The sequence below is a fragment of the Vigna radiata genome, chromosome 1 (assembly GCF_000741045.1).
Source record: "Vigna radiata var. radiata cultivar VC1973A chromosome 1, Vradiata_ver6, whole genome shotgun sequence".
Lineage (NCBI taxonomy): Eukaryota > Viridiplantae > Streptophyta > Magnoliopsida > Fabales > Fabaceae > Vigna > Vigna radiata.
The window spans coordinates 26347122-26353926 of record NC_028351.1 but is presented as its reverse complement, the minus strand read 5'-3'; positions in this window follow the sequence as shown (position 1 = coordinate 26353926).

The following is a 6805-nucleotide window of genomic DNA, read 5'->3' as shown; positions in this document are numbered from 1 at the left end:
GGTGAAACCCCTCGGCAATGGCTTTGCAAAGCAGTAGGGCCACTACAAGTGCACAAACCCCTGGAACTCGACATTTCATACTAGTCCGGACGGTCAAATCACGTGGTCGTTCCTTGGTATCAACAAAAATTCATTTGGTCTTAGTCTGTATGGTGTTATGATCCTTACTTGCTTGAAATACTTGATTGATAACATTTTTATTACCTAGCTCACCCTTGCACTTGTATGTTGCGTGTGTTTGTTCTTCCCCTTGCGATGATCATCCAATCCTTTGGATGTGAGCAGTAGGTGATGATGTACCTCTGGAGCAGGCATTGGAGACCGAAGAAGATCCAACTCCTAGTTCTTAGACGATGATGTTGTTTTATTTCTTTTAGCTGATCTTGTTTGGCAAAACTTTGGACCTTTGTACTTTCAATTCTTGTCGTTTTAATTTCCCCTATATTTTGGATAACTGTTGTTATTTTCTACTCTCAACTGCTTTTTATTATTATAATATGTTGCATTCCATTTGATATGATTTATACACATATTTTTGGGATGTTACATTTATGGTATCAGAGCAGTTTTTATCCTTAGAGAACCTGTAGGTTATGTGCATTCCTTGCTTGTGCTTGTGTGCCTTAATTGTACGGAAGCATTCTAAATTTTTGAGTAAGACTAATGGTTTTACTCTCTAATTCTGAACAGAATATGGCGCCTAGACCTCCACCTCCGCCACCCCCTCAACCCGATCAGACTGAGATAATGCGGATGATGGAGTCACTTATGAATTCCCTGCAGCAACAAAATGCTGCATTAGTACAGCAAAATACTGTGGCGCTACAGAACTTGGAAGCAGCTAGGGTGTCAGCTGAGGCCACCCAAAGGCAGTTTTTGGATGTGTTGACCAGTGGTAGGATTCCCACCTGTCCTTCTTCTTCTACGGCTATTCCAACTCAAGAATGGAGTTTGGAGAGTTTCTTGCAGCATCATCCTGCCAAGTTTGATGGCAAATGTTCACCAGATGAAGCCGATTGTAACATCCCAAAAATATGTGTATAAATCATATCAAATGGAATGCAACATATTATAATAATAAAAAGCAGTTGAGAGTAGAAAATAACAACAGTTATCCAAAATATAGGGGAAATTAAAACGACAAGAATTGAAAGTACAAAGGTCCAAAGTTTTGCCAAACAAGATCAGCTAAAAGAAATAAAACAACATCATCGTCTAAGAACTAGGAGTTGGATCTTCTTCGGTCTCCAATGCCTGCTCCAGAGGTACATCATCACCTACTGCTCACATCCAAAGGATTGGATGATCATCGCAAGGGGAAGAACAAACACACGCAACATACAAGTGCAAGGGTGAGCTAGGTAATAAAAATGTTATCAATCAAGTATTTCAAGCAAGTAAGGATCATAACACCATACAGACTAAGACCAAATGAATGTTTGTTGATACCAAGGAACGACCACGTGATTTGACCGTCCGGACTAGTATGAAATGTCGAGTTCTAGGGGTTTGTGCACTTGTGGCGGCCCTACTGCTTTGCAAAGCCATTGCCGAGGGGTTTCACCCGACCACACACAAGTGTAAGTCCAACAAACTCATCTTGGCCCATATAAAATGGAGACACCCAAGACTAGGACCTCCTCCTATTCTCACCACATGAATCATCACTCTCTAATTGAGCATGGATGGTCATTAGAATGTCAAGGTAAACCCCATCCTGAACTCCGGCCATTCATACGATCAATCACGACAAACTACAGGGCACCACCATGTAACCTCCCTTGAGGATCATGGAATTACGTCCAATAANCATACTTTGTACATACAAGCTTTCCAACCATAATTCACAACGCAATACTTCATACTCTTAACCATGTNGCACAAACATCCTTTAGTTATGTTATAAAAATAACTCAAACATTACATACTTTCACAAAACATCACTTATTAACACAAATAACTTTATAATATTAATTATCAATATTTAAGTAATTCAAATGGCTTGGATACCCTCACCCATGGATCCGGAAGGGTCAAAAACCCCAGAACAACCTTTGCTCAGTGTTTTATTCATAATTTCCTCTACAGAACTCCGAATGCATTGATTCTTGTTTTATTGAATTCTAGACTCAAAACTCTTTCTCTGGACACCAAACTCAAAATTTTTGGACAAGAGGTTTAACTGCAGTAAAATTATTAAGAATCATAAATTTCACTCAGGCTCTAGTATATTCAGCTTTGACCTTTGCTTATTGTTTTATTCATAACTATCTCTACATAACTCCGAATTAGTTAATTCTTGTTTTATTGTATTCTAGGCTCAAACATCTTTCTTGAGACACCAGAATCATAATTTTTGGACAACTATACTAACTGCAGTAAAATTGTTAAAACTCGTAAATTTACTCACGTTCTAGTATTTTCAGCTTTGACCTTTGGTCAGTGTTTTATTCATAACTCTCTCCACAGAACTCCGAATTAGTTAATTCTTGTTTTATTGGATTCTAGACTTAAAAATCTTTCTTGGGACACTAGAATCATAATTTTTGGACAACTATACTAACTGCAGTAAAATTGTTCCTTAGATCGTTTAGAGGTAGAATTAAGCTGAACATCAGACCCAAATACAAAATCCATATCTCTTACTTGAGACACTTAATTGATAATCGAAACGGTCAAATTCAATATACATGTCTTTGAAAGCATATATAAAAATTCTAGATCAATCCAACGGTTAACTTGACTATAATGAATGTTTTCCCGATGGGACTCAGTAGCAGAAAATCAGGTGATCAATGAATCAATCTAACATTTTAAATTTATTCCTCTGATTGCAGATCTCAAAATGATAATATGAACGGTCAAAGCAAATTAATGTCTTATGGTCCATATACCAAAATTTGAGGTCAATCTAACGGTTCACTAGGCAGAAAAGGATGTTTTTCCATGGGATCTTAGCAGTACAAATAAAGTGATGGTATCTCTATTTGAATTTACGAAATTAATTTCTCTAGATACAGAACTCCTGTCACAAATCTGAATGGTCATAATGAAATGTTATCTTTGGAATCATATACTAAAATTTGAGCTTAATCTAACGGTAAATGAAGTAGATACGAACAATTTACTGAGGTAACTCAAATACTAGAGACAATGAAACATATATAGTTAAAACTCACAAAATTGCTCCCCTTACCTCTAGTGTAGGGTTAATTCAAGGAATTTGTCCTAGATCAAGTATTTTGAACCCAAAGTGATGATGGATGGGAGATGAATGAATGAAGAGTAGGAGAAGAAGAAAAAGAAGAAGAAGAAGAAGATGATGATGGAGATGGAAGAATGAAGGAATACAAAGAAAGAGATGAAGTAGAAAATGAAGAAGAGTGTCGGTGGTGGAGTGGTTGGGAGTTGTTGGTGTCCAATGGCTTGCTGCCATGTGTATTCCACCAAAAATAATTTTTTTTTTTTTTTTTTTTTAGGTCATTACATTTGAGTATCTCTTGACTGGAGAGGCGAGCCACTGGTGGAGCAGTGCACAGATGATATTAGAGGGAACTAAAACCCCTATCACATGGGACCTATTCAAGAGGAAATTCTATAAGGAGTACTTCCCTGATATGCTGAAATTTGCTAAGGAAGTAGAGTTTTTGGAGCTAGTACAGGGAAACATGTCAGTGTCTGAATATGCTGACCGTTTCAAACATCTTCTCAGATTCAGCACTGCGACAGTGGATGAAGAATGGCAGTGCCGCAAGTTTGAAAATGGGTTACGTGGTGAGATCAAACTCTTAGTGAGGGGACTTCGTCTGAGGGAGTTTTCAGCTCTAGTAGAGATGGCCAGGGATATGGAGAAGACCAAGAGAGAAGCTGAGGGATATCTAAGCTCTCAGGCTCAGCCACTGAGGATTGGGGGACCAGCTATGTCTAGAGGCGGATCCAGTTCCAGGAAGACCCCATACTTCAGATCTTCTTCTTCTCGTAGTTCAGGAGGATCTTCTCAGCCTTCTGTTCAGCCGAGTCAGTCTTTCCCTCAGAGTGGCGTGAGATGCTATGGATGTGGCGGTCCACACTACTTATCTTCATGTCCCCAGAGGACTAACTATCGGAGGTGCAACCGATGCAACAGGGAAGGCCACTATGAGCGTGATTGCCCTATGGGTAGGAGAGCTACTTCCCAGCCACAACATGCAGGGAGATCTCAGCAGAGAGGTGGCATCAGACCTCAGGCCACCGGACGTGTTTATGCTTTGACTGGAACAGAAGCAGCTAATTCAGGTGATTTGATCATTGGTACTGGTTTCCTAGATGGTAGATCTTGTGTGGTTTTGTATGATTCTGGAGCGACACACTCTTTTGTGTCAGATGCTTGTGTGAAAAGACTAGGGCTGCCAGTGAGAGAACTACAATGTGAATTAACCGTATCCACTCCCGCTTCTGGGTTAGTGAAGGCATCTACCGTGTGTGCTAGATGTGCGATGGTGATTGAGGGGCGTCGATTCAAGGTGAACTTGATTTGTCTACCTCTTCAGGGTCTAGATATCATCTTAGGGATGGATTGGCTGTCTGCAAATCGCATACTTATTGATTGCAAAGCAAAGAAGCTAATATTTCCCAGTGAACTAGAGGATATGTCATTGTCTCTAGGAGTATGGAGGCAAGACATCTTTGAAGGCGCAAGTAGTTTCCTTGTATTATTTCATTTGGAGGTAAATCAAGATGCAAGCAGTTTGAATCCANGGAATTCAAGTGCAGAGTTGCCCGTGGTCAATGAATTTCTGGATGTATTTCCAGAAGAAATACCTGGATTACCTCCTCCTAGAGAAGTGGAGTTCTCTATTGACTTAGTATCACAAGCTGGTCCTATTTCTATAGCACCATATCGGATGGCACCAGCTGAGTTGGCTGAACTCAAGAAGCAGATTGAAGATTTACTTGAGAAACAGTTCATCCGACCCAGTGTCTCTCCATGGGGTGCTCCTGTATTACTTGTCAACAAAAAGGACGGCAGTTCTAGGCTCTGTGTTGATTACAGACAGCTCAATAAATTGACCATCAAAAATAAGTATCCGTTGCCTCGTATAGATGATTTGTTGGATCAATTGCACGGAGCAACAATCTTCTCCAAAATTGATCTGAGATCTGGGTATCATCAGATACTTGTGAAGTCTGATGATGTTCAAAAGACGGCATTTAGGTCCAGATATGGTCACTACGAGTTCGTGGTCATGCCCTTTGGTGTGACTAATGCTCCAGCGGTTTTCATGGATTATATGAACCGAATTTTCAGACCGTTCCTAGACAAATTTGTGGTCGTCTTCATAGATGACATTTTGATCTATTCCAAGGATAAAGAAGAGCACGAAGATCATCTTAGAATTGTACTTGGAATCTTAAGGGAAAGGAAGCTATACGCCAAGCTTTCTAAGTGTGAGTTTATGATGGAACAAATTCAATTTTTGGGTCATGTCATATCTGCTGGTGGGATTTCTGTAGACCCAGCCAAGGTCCAAGCAGTGTTACAATGGGAGAGACCAAAGTCAGCTACTGAGATACGGAGCTTCGTGGGATTGGCTGGCTACTATCGACGGTTCATAGAAAATTTCTCCAGAATTGTAGCACCACTGACTCAGTTGACCAAAAAAGATCATCCGTTTGTTTGGACGGATCGTTGTGAAGAGAGCTTTCAAGAGTAGAAGCAGAGATTAACCAGTGCTCCTGTTTTAGTTATTCCTGACACAGGGAAGCCTTTTGAGGTTTTCTGTGATGCATCTCATCAGGGGCTAGGCTGTGTTTTGATGCAGGAGAAGAAAGTAGTTGCTTATGCTTCTAGACAACTCAAGACTCATGAGAAGAATTACCCGACTCATGATCTAGAGTTAGCTGCAGTAGTGTTTGCTCTCAAGATATGGAGGCATTATTTGTATGGAGCTCAATTTCAGGTGTTCAGTGATCACAAGAGCTTGAAGTATCTCTTTGATCAAAAGGAGCTTAATATGAGACAAAGAAGATGGATGGAGTTCCTTAAGGATTATGATTTTGACCTTCTTTATCATCCAGGGAAGGCGAATGTGGTTGCTGATGCTTTAAGTAGGAAATCAGTACATGTTTCTGCTTTGATGGTTAAAGAATTGGAGCTCGTTGAAAGCTTTAGTGACCTAAAGCTAGATGTAGAATTTGAACCTGATGGTATAAGATGTTGCAAACTGGTGATATCTAGTGACATTTTTGAAAGAATCATAGCAGGACAACTAGTAGACCCCGAGCTTCAAAAGACAAGGGCTTTAATTGGTACAGAACAAGGAAAAGATTTTGACATCGGGTCAGAGGGTCTTCTACGATTCAGAGGTAGAACCTGTGTACCAAATGATGGAGAGCTGAAACGGTTGATTCTAGAAGAAGGTCACCGTAGTCGTTTTAGCATGCATCCTGGCATGACTAAGATGTACCAAGACCTTAAGAAGTCGTTTTGGTGGTCAGGAATGAAAGGCGATATAGCTCGGTTTGTTTCTTCTTGCCTCACTTGTCAAAAGGCTAAAATAGAACACCAGAGGCCAGGTGGTATGTTGCAGCAACTTGAGGTCCCTGAGTGGAAATGGGACAGTATTGCCATAGATTTTGTCACCCATTTACCACATACTGTCAGGAAACATGATGCCATCTGGGTGATAGTTGATAGATTGACCAAGAGTGCCCACTTNTTGGCAATTAATTTGAAGATGTCTATGCAAAAGTTAGCTCAATTGTACATCAAGGAGATAGTCAGATTGCATGGCGTGCCTTCCAGTATTATATCCGACAGAGACAC